Below are 19,124 nucleotides of genomic sequence, written 5' to 3'. Positions count from 1 at the left end.
ACTTTCATTTGAAATTGTTTTGTGCAGAACTGTATATGCAGAGTTTCTTAAGTTAAGGCCAGGGTGTATATATAACTCAGAGTAAATAGAGAACAACTGCGGATGCATATCTGGAAAGTTCCTGGCCCTTTTACCCATCCACCAACAGTTTCTCTAAAGCATTTTCTTCTAAATAGCCAGAGTCTCAGTCCACAGCCTCTGTTGAAGTCCTTTAGTAATTTGGTTGTGAGCCTCAGAACTGCCCAAGACCACTGAGTAAAGAAAGTGGGATATTCTCTGTGTTTTAGGTAAACAAAAAAAGTAAAATAAATGTCTTAAGACTCTGGTAGATTTTATGTGCTATTTGAATTTTTAAAAAAAAAAGAAATTCTAGGCCATCCCAATAACCTTAAAACTTGGCTCTTTGAGCTGTCTGGCCTAGACTGAGGGGTTTTTAATTGGGTTTTAAGGTTTTAATTTTGGGGTTTAAATTTAATTACTTGTTTTAAATTTATTTTAACTTTTGTATTGTATGGTTTTAATTGCCCTGTAATCTGCCCTGAGTCCTATGGGAATAGCGCGGTATAGAAGTAAAAATAATAAATAAATAAATAAATAAATAAATAAATAAATAAATAAATAAATAAATAAATAAATAAATATGAGCTTTTCAATAACCTATTTTAGTTTCAACCCCCTCCCCCACGCACTCATTAAAAGAATGATTAAAAGGTGGGGGGGGGGAAATCTAACCTCAGGCTCTTGATGATTTCACCATGTCACTACGGTGCCTTGTGTGGCCATTAGCTGCCTCAAAACAGTATTGTTGAAAGAAGGGCAGCTCCGCTTTGCTGTTTTTTCAGCAATGCACTTTGGAAGATAATTTTATCTGCTGTAGTTGGCAGACAACAAAGAGCCCCACATCCTTGCTAACCAATTGCAGATCATGCAGACATACGGCAGAAAATCCTGACCTTTATTTTATGAGACACGAGTAGGTGAATTACATACATATATTATTTTTCCTGGACTTAAGAATTCTTGAGTCAGCATGGCCGTTTTGAAAAACTCTGAAAAAAAGTTAACTTCATGGTAAAGTGTTTGCTCACTTCAGTGACACAACTTTAGCTAACCTTCTGCTGATCCCTCTGGGTAGGAGAGAGGACAAAAAATTCTATCCAGATATTCAGTGTGACCTTCTCTTCCCACAGAATAGTTTTGTCAAAATCAATTTGTTCTTAAATCCATATAAGCAACCAGACTCCAAATTGCTTAAAATAGCATCCATGACCAAATCTGACATGAATTAGGGGGCAGATGAAGGAAATGGATCATTTCTTCTTCCAGGCCTGTTTCTTGAATCTCACTGCGAAACAGTGAGATTAAACAATTTTAATTTCATTAATTCAAATGTTTACAAACCACACATTTGGAACAAATTTACCCTAGCATTACAGAAAAAAACAGAAGCAAAAACAAGGCAATATATTGTCATAAAATTTGAAATTGATAAATAAATGGCAAGAATGAACTATACTTTAAAAATAATTCAGCTAAGCCTTGCCTCTCCCAAGCCATAGCACTGCAGCACAGGAGGAAAACGTTTAGCTCTTTTTATTTGATTGAAATCTACCCCCAGGAGCCTTGAGCAGCCTGGCCAATGAGAAGACATGTAACAAGCTGAAAGGGATTCTCCCACCCTGTCTATGGGCCATTGCCCTCAGACCTTCCTTTCTTCCCCTCACCAATCTCAAGCTCACACAAATTTCATTTAGTGCAGACTTAATGCATCTAAGGAATCCCTCAAGACTTTTTGTCTCAGAGCCACCACTTTCTCTAGCCTTACTTTATTCTAGTTCAGAAAATCCAGCCTGCCAACAACATGACAACCCCTTTCTCACAACCCCTCCTTTTTTCTCTGCTGCTCAAATGTTCCATTCTACTTTTTGGCTGACATTTTATTCTTATCTATTTATTGGATGAATTGGCTGTGTTTTGCTCTCCAATAGTCCCAAGCTAACCATTTCCTAGGTTAAGCATCCAACTAACAGACAACATCCAGCTTAGGAATGGACTGCTCTAAAGCTATTAACATTTGAATTACATACAAACAGTTCATAATAACGAATGCATGCTCTACTTTGTGACGCTTTTGTTGTGAGTAGTGTTTGGTTCAATCATTTCAAAATGAAGGCAAATTTCCATAGTACTGAAATGCAAGGTGGAGTGGTGATGTAAGTGCTGTGTGTGAGTTTCCTGAAAAATGTATTGAAGGAAAGAACTAATTTGCCGCACTAAATATTTAATGTAGAAGAAACAGGTTTATTTGGTAAAGAATTCCCGAAAGGACCTGCATTTTGAAAGTGGAAAAGAAAGTGCACCACAGTATTAGATATCAAAGGATAAGCTAAGGTTATTGGGAGTAACACATCCAGAGGTTACAAGCTCAAGTCTTTGCTTGTGTATTGCTTCCTAAATCCAAGAACCCTTTGCTATATCATGAAGACATATCTTCCTGTTTCCTGGAAGGCCAGTGCAAAAGCTTCAGTTACAATTACCTTCTTTTTAGATTGGTTCTTGAACCATTTTGTCCCTATTGTTGAATATTATTGCTTGGCCAAGAAAATTCCTTTTAAGATTATCCTTGTGCTTTGCAATGCACCTGGACATCCAAGCACTTTAGATAACATTCACACCAATGTAAAGGACATATTTTTATCCCCAACACCATACTTCAGCCAATAGATCAGGGAATCATAACCTTCTTTAAAGCCCAATATTGATGGCAGATTTACTACAATAAGTCATGTTACACAAGATGATGTGAAGAGCTGATGGAATTATAGCATCTATGATCCCATCAAAAATACCGCTGATTCTTGGGATGAAGAAAAGCAGCCAAATATGAAAGGAGTGTGGAACACATTGTATCCCCAATTTGTGCATGCTTTTCAAGGGTTTACAGCTAACGGCATTGCTAGAGCCAGGCAAATTGTGGCTGGTACTGTATACTGATACTCAACTGCAGTTAGACATCTGTGCAAATGATGTACTCAACTCCCATGCTGAAGAACTGACCCACTGAGACCTTAGGAAACTAGAGCAGCAGATGCTAGCATTTTATGAAGATGGGGACCCAAAACCTCCAAAACCAAAAATGTTTTTGATGAAAACTGAAGTTGTTTGTCTCTTTGAAGAAGGCAGCAAAGTTAGAGGTACAAGATCTCAATATAGAGAAGTTCATCAAGTTTACAGCATAGTTACTGAGAGCGTTAGCTGCTACAAGGCCATTTATGATGAGAATAAGTTCTGTCCAAACCTTCTTTGATGTCTTTTTCAAAAAAATAATTCCAGCACTAATGCACCCTTCCCCCCCCCAAGTCTCCAGCAATAGAATCAAATATTTTCCAGTGTCAGGCCCAATATATGTATTGTTACACACATCAGACTAACTGAGGCTAAATAACTATTCTGACTTACTACAAATTGACTTAAAGACAGACTTAGGAATGGATGTCCTTCATAATCCAGGAACTGCCTGTACATTGCATACTTTATTTGACTCTTCAGCCCAAGCAAAAGCCAATGACATCAGATTGTGGAGTAGCAGACATAACTTTTTGAGAATGTGAATATGAGCAATGGATTCCAATCACAGCTCAGTCACATGGAGAGTCATAGTGGCCCACATTTTATTTTGGTCACAATGATCAGTAAGTGATTTCAACACTTGAGAAATATGCTGTATATATAGTATGTCTGTCCCACAGAATTTTAACTGATTTAATAACTAAGACCTTTCCCTCAGATGCTGTAGACTTTTTAAGCAAATGGAACTAGGAAATTGTTCGTAATTCCACTTGTTTAAAATTCTCAGCCCTCTTATCAAATATCATTTGGAGGAAGGCAGATATATTAATGAAGTAGAAACTTTTAAAATGTGGATCTTATCTTTAACTAGAAGTCGATATGTAAAAGAGATCAGTATGTTTTTCTCTCTTCCTCTTCTCGAAAAGAAACAGTTAACATTGAATTATATATGTCTAATCCCTGGAATATCCTAGAAATGACAATGAAACTACTCTGGAATAGCGTAAGAGGAACAATGGACTGTCAGTTCCAAAACTTAAGATTGCTGATGCTTTGGTAACAGCCCTCCAACTAATTTTACACTAATCTTCTATGTTATATGTATGAAACGAGCTATTCTCTTGGGCCCCTTCTGTATGTGGGGACTGTGTTGATCTGAGATTGGCACCATTCAGATGGCACCATTCAGATGGCACTATACAGGGTTTCTGAAGAGCTCAGGAAGATGGTTAACTAATGGCTTGACATCTGCTTCTGAGGAAATATGGCAAAAAGCACTTTAGAACACTGGGAGGAAGTCCTACCTTACCCTACCTATTATTCCCAAGATTGTACATCTCCTGCCAGGTGGCCCTCTCTTGCATTGCAATGATAGTATAAGGCAAAAATGAAGATGGGAACAGAGTGTTGTTTAGATGCTTTTTTTTTTTACATTTTTCCATTGCCAGTTGGAGGAAACATTGCTGGCAATAAGGGAAAATGGAACACAAGAGTAACGACAACCACACAGTGCTGCAGAAAGACTTCAGAGGCTATGATGGAGTCCCCTTTGTCTCAAGCACCTGAGAAACTGATCTCTCCTCTCGCAATCTTAGAGATTGCTACCTACAACTAAAAGAGTGGATATGAAGGAAGAAAATGAGCAGTCTTACAATGTTCAGAGATTCAGTTTTGGGGATTTTTGATTAATTACTACTGCTGTTCCTCGTAGAAACTGATATGATTCAGAGTCTGGTCTGCCTTGTTTGAGCATTGCCAAATCCCTTCACTTAGAACAGGGGCCTTCAAACTTGGCCCTTTTATGACTTGTGGACTTCAAGTTACAGAATTCCTCAGCCAGGTACACTGGCTGAGGAATTATGGGAGTTGAAGTCCACAAGTCATAAAAGAGCCAAGTTTGAAGGCCCCTGACTTAGAATCTTATTGAACAAAGGAACTCTGACTGCAGTTTTATTCATATTTTTCTGGGATTAAGCCATATGTGGGTGTACCGTTAATTATACATAAGGCTGTGTTGTAACTTTCTTATCACTTACCACAATAGCCCCATTCCCAGATACCAGTAATGGCCAGTGCAGCTTTTCCACCAATAATGTGTAGTATAATGAAGTTACACTGTCCTTTAGAAATACATGCACTACCTCTGGCACAAAATAAGTTAACACTATTGTACCCATTCTAATTCATATATTCTGATGTAGGGTTTATTATAGCACAATAAAACTTTCTTTGAAAAAAGATTAAATGCTAAAAAAAGCTATATGCTCCAAAGGGGTTGCCACAAAGAAAAGGGAGTCAAGCTATTCTCCAAAGCACCTGAAAGCAGGACAAGAAGCAAAGTTGGAAACTAATCAAGGAGAGAAGCAACCTAGAACTAAGAAGAAATTTCCAGACAGAACAATTAATCAATGGCACAACTTGCCTCCAGAATTTATGAATGTTCCAACACTGGAGATTTTTAAGAAGAGATTGGACAACCATTTGTCTGAAATGATATAGGGGTTACTGCCTTAGCAGAGGGTTGGACTAGAAGACCTCCAAGATCCCTTCCAACTCTGTTATTCTAGTCTATTCTAAATTCTATGAAAAAGTAGGTTCATATCCATGTTCCTTTCTCCAGTATTTGAATATAACATATGGAAAAGTCAGCACCTGTGCCAGTTTTTCTGGACCTAACCTAAACATCTATGATTGGGCATCATAGCAGTTGCAATTGTCCTTTTCCATTAACCCATGTTGAAGATCATAAAATAAGAAGACAATTATTCCATAGGAGGCTGATGGCTGCACTCTGTATTCAGTGTTTAGGCTAATATTTTCAAAACAGAAAAAAATTGTCAAGACTTTAAAACATATGAGCATTTTCATAATTATATCTACAGTAGCTTCCCCCAGCTTTATGTCTCCATATATAAGCACAGCTGCCTAGCAATTCTTAACAACTGCAGTACCTGATGAATATTGTCTGCTAGATTGAAGCAGGCTAACTTACATCAACTTTTGCTTACTTTCCTGCATTATGAGCTTAAAAATGATATTTGAATTCAATCACAAATCATTCCTGATTTCACTACTATGAAATCTCATACCCAGAGTTGATTTGATAGGTCTTGCAAAGACATATAGGCTCGATTCTTGACTGCTTCCCTACAATAATAAAGACTGGAAAAGAAATAACTAAACAGGACTAATAATTAGTCCTAAACACTATAATTATTACTCCTAAACTCTATTATGTCATTGTGATTGTGATTGTGATTGTGATTATGATTAAGGTCAGTTTTCGGAAGTACATCTGTATTTCTTTCATGACATTTTCAAGAACCTATTTGCTTATGAAAAAGGATAAATTGAAATGCTGTTTGGGAAAAGCTGAGAAAAATGAAAATTATTTTATTTTCATCAGAATCAGAATAGTTTTCTGAACTATTTAAAGTTGTAAAAGTGATTTATAAACTGCTCTTTAAAAAAAAAGTAGGGGGGGGTGAAAGAAACTTAAATGATTTCCAGACCCCATTTTCACAAGTAGGAAAGGAAATATTACTCTCTCCAGGAACTATTCAACATTTTACCCTGTCTAGACACACATAATTTCCGACAAATAATTGCTTTGGGAAATCTGGATATGTATGTGCATGTGTTTATTTCAAAATAGCAAGCAAAGAATTCCTTCCTTGTCAGCTGTCTTTTTTGTTTTAGTGCTTTAAATCCTGAGGCCACATTTCCTTTCAGATACTACCATTTTGAAAGAAATATCAATAGTGCTCATATTGCTAGCTATATTCTAACGAGGGAGAGGGGAAAAGTGACCAGATATCAAGGTGATCAGCAGAGAGGTAGTTGTGTATCTGTAGTTGTGTGTCTGAGAAGCTCTGGAAAGAATTGCATTGATCTATTAACAACAACAAAACATATTTAATTTCCACCAGCATGTTAAAAACATTGCTAATAGAGGAGAATATTTGTAGCTCAGGGTTGAAATAAGAGTCTTCTCTGAGCTTGTTTATTTTCCTGCAAACTTGTCATTACTCAAACTAAGTAACATCCTAATTAACACTGATGATGTTAGTTAGCTTGAGTAATGAAACCTCCGTAAGAAAACAACAAGCTCATAGAAAACCAAGGACCCCTAAACTGTTGCTCTCAAGAGCAAAAAACCAGAATCCCTTGCTATGAAAAATCTTTCCTTTTTAGAAAATTTGGCTGTCTGATTATTCAAGGACTGATTGAATAGTCAGTGTCTCCACTTCTAGTTCTGGCCTGGATCACATTACCAGAAGAGCGCTCTCTCTCTCTCTCTCTCTCTCTCTCTCTCTCTCTCTCTCTCTCTCTCTCTCTCTCTCTGTGTGTGTGTGTGTGTGTGTGTGTGTGTGTGACAAATGGACAAACCAGATACCTTTTCCCACTGGGTTGTTTAATGCCTGTGTAAAACTTGTTGCTGCTCTAACTTTAACAGCACCTCGGCTTCTAGGTTGGCTCCACCTTGGCGACAGAGCCCCGGGAAGACACAGTGATCTATTGCATTTTTCCACTGCAGTGTGGGAGGTGAGGAGGGCAGTCTTGGCTGGAAATACTTCTGGTTTTTATTTTCCAGCCTGGAACACATTCTCTGGAACAAACAAATACCAGAACAGCTCTATGAGACATCTGCATTTTAGAATCTGTCTTTGTAGTGTCTGGCAGTCATCGGAGATGAACTGCTTTATCTTTCTTTGAAAAGTACAGGATCACATCAATACTAATATTTGTAGGCATTTTGTGCTTGGTGCACAGCATGGGAGGATGGTGGTGAGAAACAGGAGCAGTTACAGGCTTAGCAATCCTAAATCAAAACCAATTCAGTTTCTAACTGAAATCTTGCTACTCTTTCACTTGTGCCCTGCAATTCTCAAGATCAAAAAATCAGCACTCTAGAGACTAATCCCAGGATGCTGAAATGAAGGGACCGACATGCCATGTTGCCACTAAAAATTAGGAAATAAATCTTATTTGATAGGCTCTTTGTTTCCCATTTCCATCATCAGTTCTCAGACTCTGGAGAGGGAAGGAGACTAGCAAAATATATAAAGATGCTTCCTGCAAACAGACCCCACACTGATCCGGTTGCTTGAGGTAGGTTCTCTATTTTCCCTTTCTTTCGGTAAAGGACATCCCAATCTTTCTCTTTTTGGGTCAAAAAACCCCCACTTTAGAAAGTTATGTGATGAAAAAAATAAAGGCAAAGTTACTTTATGCGTGTAAAATTATGTATAGCCTAGGAGCAGAAAGGGGAATTCAGTCAGAGACGGTTTGTTCCATGAGGATATTCCATGTTACCCAAATGATGATAGAAGTAACTAAAGCTATAAAGCCAACTTAACACAGATGATGGAGAAAGACAGAGAGACAGAGAGACATAGAAATACACACACACACACACACACACACACACACACACACACAGAGAGAGAGAGAGAGAGAGAGAGAGAGAGAGAGAGAGAGAGAAAGAATGCAGGAGAGACAGAGAAAGCACATGAGACAGAAAGAAAAAGAGAGACAGATAATTTGTTCTGCAAATGTTCAGGAGTTAAAAACATACCTGCTTTCAACAGGTGGTAATCTGCAGACATACCTGTCGTTTGCCAGGCCCACGTTGTGGATGGAGAAGATGGACACCTTTTCATCTGTTCAAACTATAGAGGGGCTACTGGAACCTCCGAATTGCCACTCCTCTTTTAAGCGGCTGGCATAAGTGGTCCTCTTTCTCCACTGCTTAAAATCTGGAAAACCTTTTACTTTTACCTTATATGAGCTGAAAGATGATGCTGGATGGCTGTCGGCCACATCTGTCAGGAGCCCCAAGCAGACCATTGGCTAAGGCTTGGTCACGTGCTACTGCTGCCTTGACCTGCAACAGTTCAAGTGAATGTTGGTTTTACCCCCTAAGGAAGGCGTGCTTGACAATTTTCATATTTCTTCTAAATTTGGAGATTTCAGACAATGCTCAGAATGCCAGAGACCCATGTGGAAGTCATTAACGCTGGGAAGGAGGGAGGGAGGGAGAGAAGGAAGGGGGAGAGGCCGAGGGAAGGCGGGGGGGGGGCAAAGGAGTGAGGCCTGGAGGCTGTTGCCAGCTACATGCCTGGGAACGTAAATGAACTCACTCAGGGAAAGTTGTTTGTAATAATTTGCTTCCTCTCCAGTTCTCTTGCCCCAGCACATGCTTGAAGGGGATAAGTTCTACCCAGTCAGTGACAAACGCAGCAGAAGCAAAGAGAAAATATATATATATATATATATTTGAACCCATAGGATGGAGTCACTCCTGGCAGGCTGCAGCCCACAAGGTTCAGAATCTGAAGAGAGAAGCACTTCCCTGACCTGACTTCAGACGCCTTGTGATTTTTTTTTTAGTTTCAGAAAACTCCATTTGACCAGGATAAGAAGCATATAAGCATATGAAAAGCAACATACAAAATTCACACACATGATTTCTTTCCCTGGTCCCAAACTTTTCTTGATCTTTTTGACTCTCTTTTTCTGGATATAAATGAACAAAGATGATATAGGATATTCCCCCCCCATATGCGTTTTTCAGTCTGATTGGACTTTTCAATCAAGGACTATGTTAGATATTTAGAGTAGGCACGGTAGTCATAAAGAAGGTTGGGCACGATGAGGAAATATGAAGTCTTGGAAACCAGATCCAAAGTTGGAAGCTAGAATTTCTAGTGCAGCTTTCTCTAACTGCTATCCATTTAGAACTAAGAGGTTTTAATGATTGGATAAAATATTGGTGTACCACAGGGGTCCCCAACTCCCAGTCTGTGGACTGGTACCTGTTGGGAAATGGTCCATGTAAGCAGCAGGCAAGCATGCAAAGCTTCATTTGACCGAGATCTAGATTTTGTGCTCATGAAACCAGCCCCTCCCCCCCCACCGCCACGTACTACCACTGCCACTGCCAGTCCATGGAGCCAGAAAGGTTGAGGACTGCTGGTATAGCACATAGTGGAAATTAATTTGTAACATTTTGGGGAGAAACTCAGTGAAAAGGGAAGCAGCCCGTTTTATCCAAATAGAACAAAACTGCTTGAACTTACCATCAAAAAATTGCTAAGCAGATTTGGGCGAGAATTCAATGAATCTGAAGACCTAAAGACCACATAGACATTTAATAAACAAAAACAACAGCAACTATTATGGTTTAATCACACAGTCAAACAGATAGAGTATTTAGATTGGATTTAGCATTTTTATCCACTTACTGAGTTTTTCCAAAGGACCCGGGATAGAGAGATGTTGTTGTTTGATGATGTTACTATTCTGAAGAGATGACAGTATTTATTTTTTTTGTTTCCCCAAAAGATGATAGGTCAGAAATAGGACATAAACTAATAGCAGAACATGATAGCCAAAGAGCCCAAAGGAAAGTCAAGCAGCAAAAATATTTGGAGAAAAATCCTATATTAGTGTTTTTATACTAATGCTAGAAGTTTCAAATTGTTCCCAAATGCTTGTTTCAATGTCATATTAGTAGGTCTCTAAAGTACAAGGGACATGGTGGCTCAGTGGGTTAGGACGCTGAGCTTGTCGATCAGAAGGTCGGCAGTTTGGCGGGTTGAATCCCAAGTGCTGCGTAACAGAGTGAGCGCCTGTTACTCGTCCCAGCTTCTGCCAACCTAGAAGTTCGAAAGCACATAAAAATGCAAGTAGAAAAATAGGGACCACTACGGTGGGAAGGTAACAGCATTCCAGGCGCCCTTGGCGTCTAGTCACGCCGGCCACATGACCACGGAGACGTTCTCGGACAAGCGCTGGCTCTTCGGCTTTGAAACGGAGATGAGCACCGGCCCCTAGAGTCGGAAACGACTAGCACACATGTGCGGGGGAACCTTTACCTTTTTTAAAGTACAAGGATGTAAAGAAAATCTAAACATTCATCAGTAAATGAATGGCAAACATACATGTAAATAAGAATGATCATTCACAAGCAGAGTTCAGGTTTTCACCAAAACATTTTTCACCCGCCTTCGGTCAGTGACATCATGGGTGATAAAATAACTATCATGGCAGTAATAAGCTAAATACTATTTGTTATGATCAACAACAACACTAACCCTGCCACTATAATAATGGCATTTTGCAATTTTAAGTACCTTCAAGGAGAAAACAAGGAATGGGTGAGTTGGCCGTTTGTTTTAATGATTTCTACATAGGTAACTGATGTTGTGCATTGAAGCAGAAATGGAAGGGCTCCTGTAACATACTGTAAATGACTATTTTGTGAGATAGTCTTTTGTGGAGTACAGCAGACTTGAAATGTAGGCATAAAGAATTGAAGAAAACCAGTAATAGAAGGTCATCATTGGATACAAACTGTGAAAAAACTGGGAACTGCTTGCTAGAAATGCTATACCTCTCTGTCAAAGAAAGCACGATGACCAATAAAAAGCAAATTTCTCAAAAGGAAAAACTACCCCCATGGAATTATTGTTAGTTAAGTGTCAAATTCTCCAAATTGTTTTTTGCTGCAGGCATGCTATTGTCCACCTGCCCAAAATATTAGGAATGACCCTGAAATGGAGAATTTAATCAGGGAGGCATCCAAAAAGACATACTGCGTAAACTGAGGTAATATCGATTGTCGTAATAGAAAAGAAGCAACATTCTTTCACTTCTAAGGATGGACCTGAGTCCTTTTCTACAGGATAGGACACATCTATACAGCACACAAGATATAGTAAGACATATACAGTAAGTATATGAGGGACGTGGTGGCTCAGTGGGTTAGGACGCTGAGCTTGTCGATCAGATGGTCGGCAGTTTGGTGGGTTGAATCCCGAGTGCTGCGTAGCAGAGTGAGCGCCTGTTACTCGTCCCAGCTTCTGCCAACCTAGCAGTTCGAAAGCACATAAAAATGCAAGTAGAAAATAGGGACCACTACGGTGGGAAGGTAACAGTGTTCCAGGCGCCTTTGGCGTCTAGTCATGCCGGCCACATGACCACGGAGACATCCTCGGACAAGCGCTGGCTCTTCGGCTTTGAAACAGAGATGAGCACCGGCCCCTAGAGTCGGAAACAACTAGCACGCATGTGCGGGGGAACCTTTACCTTTACACAGTAAGTGTTTCACTGACAAAAAACACGATCCCAATACTGTCAAACTTTATTTAAATGTCACATGGAAAATGTGCAGAAAATCCAGCATATGTCAGAATTGGGGGGGGGGACAAGTAAAAAAGAAACAAAGAAAATGGAGTGTGAAAACTCTTGAGATTAATCATGTTGGGCTCAACATCACAATTTGTTTATTTATGAAATTTATTTGCCGCTCATCTCATACCCAATGACTCTGGGAGGCTATAATAGTATAGCTTGAATGTAAATTGTAAATCAAACAATATCACCATCCCCAAGAGGATAGCCACACAATTAATAGGCAGTGTTAAGGAAGTATGACTTTAGATTCCTTTAGATGAGAGATGGGCAACCGAGGGTCTATGGCCACATGTAATGATTATACCTTACTCGTATCCTGAAACTCCCAAGACTATTTCCATCAAAACTTAGCAGTAAACGTCTGAATTTCAAAAACACCCTTTTGAGTAGGAGGGGCTGGTGGGTTTATTGGTGGAAAGGGTAGCGATTTGATTTCTAGAACCTTCTATTCCCATTCCCACTCTTAGTCTCCTTCAAAAAGAAACAAACAAAAGCAGGCAAAAGAAATGCAGCATGCCTCTTCTGCTGATACTACTACATCACTAGATAACTTTTTTGCAGCCCTATAGAAACTGGGAAGTTTTAATTCCTCAGTTCTTTTTTAGAAAATGGATGCCTTATTCAAAAAATAAAAATAAAAATGAAAAGGTTCAAATTCAGAGGTCATAATAATTTCAGTATTAGTTGCTGGGAAACACTAGTGAGAAAGCATTATTTCATTCTGTTTTATTAGTGAGCTTCACAAAAGCATCATGTTGGTCTCTATGAAAGGAATAGGTGGTGAGATTGGCCTATTGATCCAGTGCAACCCTTATGTTCTTACCGTTAGAGCTTAACTACTCAGTGGTGGAGGCGGGAAAATATCCTACATAGCCTACATTGCATTTCCAATATTAGTATTAGACCTTCAAATGTGGTGGTAGGAGGGGTTTGTTATCCCTGTTGAGTTAAAATGACATAATTTCAGGACCTTTTGTTTTGTTCCTGTAATCTTACGAATTGCTTGCTTTAGCCTTGAAAAGGTATTGTATTTATGATGGAAAGTGAATCATAAAGGGAAAAAGCTTCTGGAGAGTGGAATATGATTTTGTTTCTGAAGTTTTAAATAACAGGTAGGAGCTCTTTTGTGTAAGACCAACTGAAGTTATAGTAAATGTGTACAGGGTGGGGAATTATGTGTACTAAATCAGAATAAATGTGCATTTCTCTTTTTATTGTTTTGTTTATTTGTACTTTTTAATTAAAGAGATTTTGTTCTGTTTCAACCCAAGCAAATTTTATTTCAGTCAGTCCCAGTGAATCCACTGTGGCTGATTGGATAGGCACCCACCACCTTGCTATGCTGTTCGGAGAGCAAAATGTCTTATACTAGCTCTGAGATAAATGATATTTCTCTCATGTTTCATTTGAGGAGAGAAATATAAAACGTGCACAACTATTGTTGGGAAACATGAGGCCATGTATGGTAGGGACTGTCTCAGAGTGATTTAATTACTGGCGAGATGAAAAACCATGAAAGGCATAAAGCTTATAGGAGCTCTCTCCACCCGCAGTTTCTTTTCTTTCATATTGTTCTTCTGCTAATGAGGACAGCTAGCTAAATCCCAGACAAAGAATCTCAGCTGGCCTTGATGCTTATATATTTTTTCTTCTTCAAAGCAAGACACATTATTTATCACAGAATAGGATTTCTTTTATGTGAGGTGTTGAACTATAAGCAGGAAAAATATTCCTAGATTAAAACTGGACATAGATTTACTAGTTCTTTTTGATCACTGGAAGATTATGATATGTCTGAGTTGCTCTGACATTGTTCTTTTGGGGGTGTGGGGGTGTGTTTCCTCACCTTGGTCCTCTCTACAGAACAAAAAGTAAAAAGATATTCTGTTAGTAATGTATTTCCAGGTAACCAATGATAATCATGTTAACTTTATTGCTAAAATAATTGTGATTGTATGGTATTGTACTGCTAGATAGGAATGACCTTAAGAGACATTAGTATCCAAAAAGAAGCAGCCAGAACAAAATGTCTGATCTCTCAATTAAGTTAATTTGCACGATGGCTGTTCCACCCTTTCTCCAAGCAAGGAAACCTTATATAGGTGAAGATATGAGGTTTGCACGAATCCCAAGATGCAATCCAAAATATAAATTAAGTGTCTGATTTTCAAGCACGATCACAATATAAATAGCATGCACAGCTTGCATGTTTTGTGTGATACCATTAATTTACTGAATGTCCCTATCCCTATTTTGAATTTCCTAGCTTTGAGACTAGAACAGACTGCAGGTCCTTTGAAGACATGGGACTATTTCAAACAAAGGAATGTTAAGAAATAAGTATGGATTACCATGGCTACTAGTAATTTTTTCTTGGAAACAAAGGCATTTCAAAATAGCAGATATCTGTACTGAAGTCCTGGAAGTTGAATTTGGAAGTTGACTATTCTTCACAACTTCATGCCTTTCATAGGTATTGAGCATGAACTCCCCATATTTGCCTAGTAATTATTGGGATTTGGGGGATTATGGGAATCGAAGTTCAACAGATTTGCAAGATGTCAACTGAGGTTCCTTGCCCCTAAAGGTAAAGGTTTCTGTTAGGTTCGGAATGACGAGCGTTGACAGTGAGGTTGTTGCAAAAAGAACGTTTATTGAATGCACATAGGTCAACTGCCGTGTGGGCGTTAAACCCCGTATTATATACCAAGACAACTTAAACTGTAACCAATCCCAGGCCATGAATCTCCCGCCGAGAATACAACGACCAATCCCTGCACCAGGTTTTCCCGCCTAGGGAAAACCACTCCCCTTTAACTTCGAACACAACAGTTTCCCTATCCAATCATGTCCAACTCTAGGACATGATGCTCATGTCCATTTCTTGGCCAAGGGAGCCAGCATTGTCTGAAGACATTTTCAGTGATCATGTAGGTAATATGGCTACATGCTAAAGGTGCACAGAATGCTGTTACCCTTCTACCAAATTGGTACCTATTAATCTACTCGCATTTGTGTGCTTTCAAACTGCTAGCTGGGTAGGAACTCACCACATTGCATGGCACTCGGGTCTTGAACCCAGGCTTTTAGCTTTCCAGATGACAAGTTCATGTCTTTAACTGCTTAGCAATCACACCCCCTGCCCCCTTGTCCCTAGGTCTACTAAAATAAAAATTGTAAGGAAATTAAACTACTGTCCTTTAGTAAGGAGTTCTACAGTCTATGAGCATCAACCAAGGAAGATCTCCTTCAGGTTCCCATTAAATGTATGTCCATTAGTTAAACACTTTTTCAAAAGATCTCAAATGTATTGAGAAAATGGTTTTTCAAACAGTTGAAATAACAGTATTTTGAACTGTGCTCAAGGGTGATTAGTCCAATTCTCCTACTGTTAGCCTTATTTATAATGTATAGGCAAAACTATTTACTTGATTTGGGAACTAACATAGGAATGCTCCTAGTTCCCAGTCAATCACCACTGAGTTCAAGAGCAGTGGAAGTCCACAGCTCATATTTTTTTAAAATAAAAAAAGTAAATATATTTGCATCCAGAGAAGTTGAATACATATTGGGGACGGATTAGAGGTTTACAACACATCGGAGAGCCATTTGCCTGGGGTGGGTTGAAGATCCACGTTTGGCAAGGATTTGGCTAGAAAATCTCCAAATCTCTTTCTACCCTGAGACTTTGTGTGGTTCTAGTAGGCTTCTGAAGATCCGTCAGCAGAATTTGTCAAGTTTGCTGTCCTGTCCTATAGGTTCTGAGCTGAGGCTGACTCCCTGTAAGCAACAAGAACTGTCTACCTCAGTAGTATGCTCTAGATTAGGGGTCTTCAAACCTGGCCCTTTTATGACATGTGAACTTCAACTTGAAGTCCACAAGTCATAAAAGGGCCAGGTTTGAAGACCCCTGCTCTAGATATTCCACAAATAATATCTTTCAAGAGAGAATATGCTTCTAAAAGCCTATCCTGAGAAGTCAGCTACACATTGACTAAATGAGCAGGAGGAGAGGTGTGTTGTCTTACATCACAAAACTTAAGTGACTACGGTCTGCATCAGACTTATTCTCATGCAGCTTTTTTTTGCTTTTAGTAGAGAACCAATATGCCTAATCATTAAAGGTAGATAGATATTTGTCTTAGAACTTTCAATCAATGCAAATTTAAGAAGCCAGTTGCAAGAATTTAAACTGAACAGGATGCACTGATAGCTGTCACTCATGCTGACAACTGACGATCAACAGGTTCATTCATTCTATGAATGACTAGTGCCTGGATTAAAAAAAAACAATTACAAATTATTATCATTTAGCCAGGGAAATTGGAACAGATATGAAGAGGAGAAAGGGAAGCAATTATGTTTGGCAGAAACATCCATACCAGATCAATTGCAATGGAGACTTGTCCTACTACATCTTGGACAGAAAACAGTATTTTAACAAATGAAGTCTTCACTGGAATTCCCCTTCAGACTGTATGTTTTATTTTGTTTTTACACAGTTGCAATAAGACAAGGGGCTATAAAGATAGTAACCTCCTAAACATTACCTTATTAAGTATTCTTAGAAACTGGAAGGCATGGCCTTCTCAGGTCATGGAACAAGATTTTAGCTGTTAGTGAACAAATAGAGGGAACATTACATTTTTCATTTCATTTTAGAAATCAAGTTACTAATTATAGAAGACATTTAATAGCAGTGTTTATTTGTATTTCTGCTAGCATTAGCCCATCATAAAAATGGTCTGGCTGAGTGATTTGAGTAAGTAGGGGAGGAGGGCTAAAAGAGATATAGGTACAAGTGTCTCCTGAAAAGTAAACATAAGAGTTGCGCTGCACCACGAGAGATCATGACCATAATTTCCTACCCATATATAAAGACAGGATATTCCTATGAATATCACCTTCTTTGTAGTAAGGACTCTTACTATACAGGAACTATGTGGACATAAATGTTGTTGTCCAGGGTTTAACCTAGGTTCTCAGCCTACTGTCCTCCAGATGCGTTAGCCTGTATCATCAAGCAGCATGAGAGATTGGTTTCAGCTAAACTGGGTGTTCTTCAGATGCCTTATGTCAGGCATGTCAAACTCGCGAAGTCACATGACGTCGCACAATGTATCGTGACTTTTTCCCCATTGCCGGAAATGGGGTGGGCGCAGTTTTGGCATGACGCATCCGGCCCTCAGGCCGGCAGTTTCACATGCTGGCCTTATATTAAAGCTCTCATTCTAATGTATGTTAAACCATGGTTGACTACCACCTGTGTCAATTTCCCTGTTCCTTTTGTTGCCCTGCTTTGATGTATGCAGCTAATAATATCTTGCATTAGGTCACATCCTTTGCCAATCTCAGCAAAACAAGTGATTGGAGGCCAGAAAAGCCTTGTTTGACTCTGTAGAAGTAGTACACTCAACTTGGAAGATGATGGAAAAGAGAAATGTGATATGAAGCAAACTATTTTCTGAAGGACAGGTCTACTTTTTGTCTTCTCTCTGGAACAATAAAAAAAACTGGTGGAATTATTTGTACATCATATTTGTACATCATGTCTCATCAAGTGATATGAAGACCTTCCGCTAATCATTTTATTGACTTTGTCCCATTCCCCTGCCCACTGTGGAAGTAGTTTTATTCCTTCTTAGTTCTTCCAGGTAAAAGGTGATATTTTCAATTTTCTCCCAACACAGGTCTTGGCTTATGAATGATCCAAAATGCCTGATCCCAAAATCTTGATGACAGTGCAGCCAGGAATCATCTTCGTTTTTAAAAAAAAAATATTAGTTTTTCAGATTACAACCTATATATTTAGAAAGCATCGTGATACTTGGGTAGTCATCAATTGAGTAACAGAGTTTCCAATACATAGTTCGTGTTACATTATCACAGCATCCTTCTCTATTTCCCTCAACATTCAATACAATGTATTTAAACTAACAAATTTCTAGGAATAGCATAGTCAGTTAAAGAAGATTTTGTCAATCCAATTTCGATAAGGTATATCTATATCCTGTTATTAAATTTTATCTAATTTTGATGTTAATTATAGTATCCAAGTTTAACCTTTAACATCCCAAATAGTATTCACAACCCAAAGTTCCCTCATCTTACTACACCAAAAATTGTATCATCTAACATACACCCAATATTTAAATAGCTAGCTTCTACCTAATAAACATTGTTTATTTCATATCCTAATACACCACATGTTCCCAATCAGAGAGTCTATATTTATCAATCTGCTTCTATTTGTACATAACCAAAATTTTAACATCAAACATAGGATCCATAAGCCAAATTTCCATTATACGGTATCTTCTGAGCTCCTGTTGGCTAGGTAAAGTTGTTGGGAGCATGTCCTTCTCCTCTGGTCAACTGATACTGCCCATCACAACCATTTTGACTTGGACTACAAGAGACCCAGACGTCTGACTTAAGTTTGCCTGACTTGTGCTTCACAAAGCATGGCTCAGACTTTAGGTGGGCTACTGTACTTATGTACATCCTTTGGATTTATTACACATATGTTCAGTGGTTTATTAAAAGGCTTTTTGTAAAAAACAAAACAAAAAACAGCTGCCAAATAATAGAGAGAAAGATATCTGTTGCTGGTTCTTTCCAAAATTAGTGCATTATAGGTTTTTTCTGCTTCTGGAGTGGTATCATTTTGTACATTCAATCAGAATTTTCCTGTATGAGGGAAAGACTCTAAAATATCTACAACGGAGGAATGAATAGCAAAGATGACAAAATAAGGAGAAATGGCAAAATTAACTCATTTGATCAGAGAAATATCAACAGCCACATTTATCAGTGACCAGACACAGCTTAAGGATTTTGCTGAAGAAAAAAAA

Source organism: Vipera ursinii (assembly GCF_947247035.1).
Source record: "Vipera ursinii genome assembly, chromosome: 2".
Taxonomy (NCBI): Eukaryota; Metazoa; Chordata; class Lepidosauria; order Squamata; family Viperidae; genus Vipera; species Vipera ursinii.
This window is presented reverse-complemented; position numbering follows the sequence as displayed.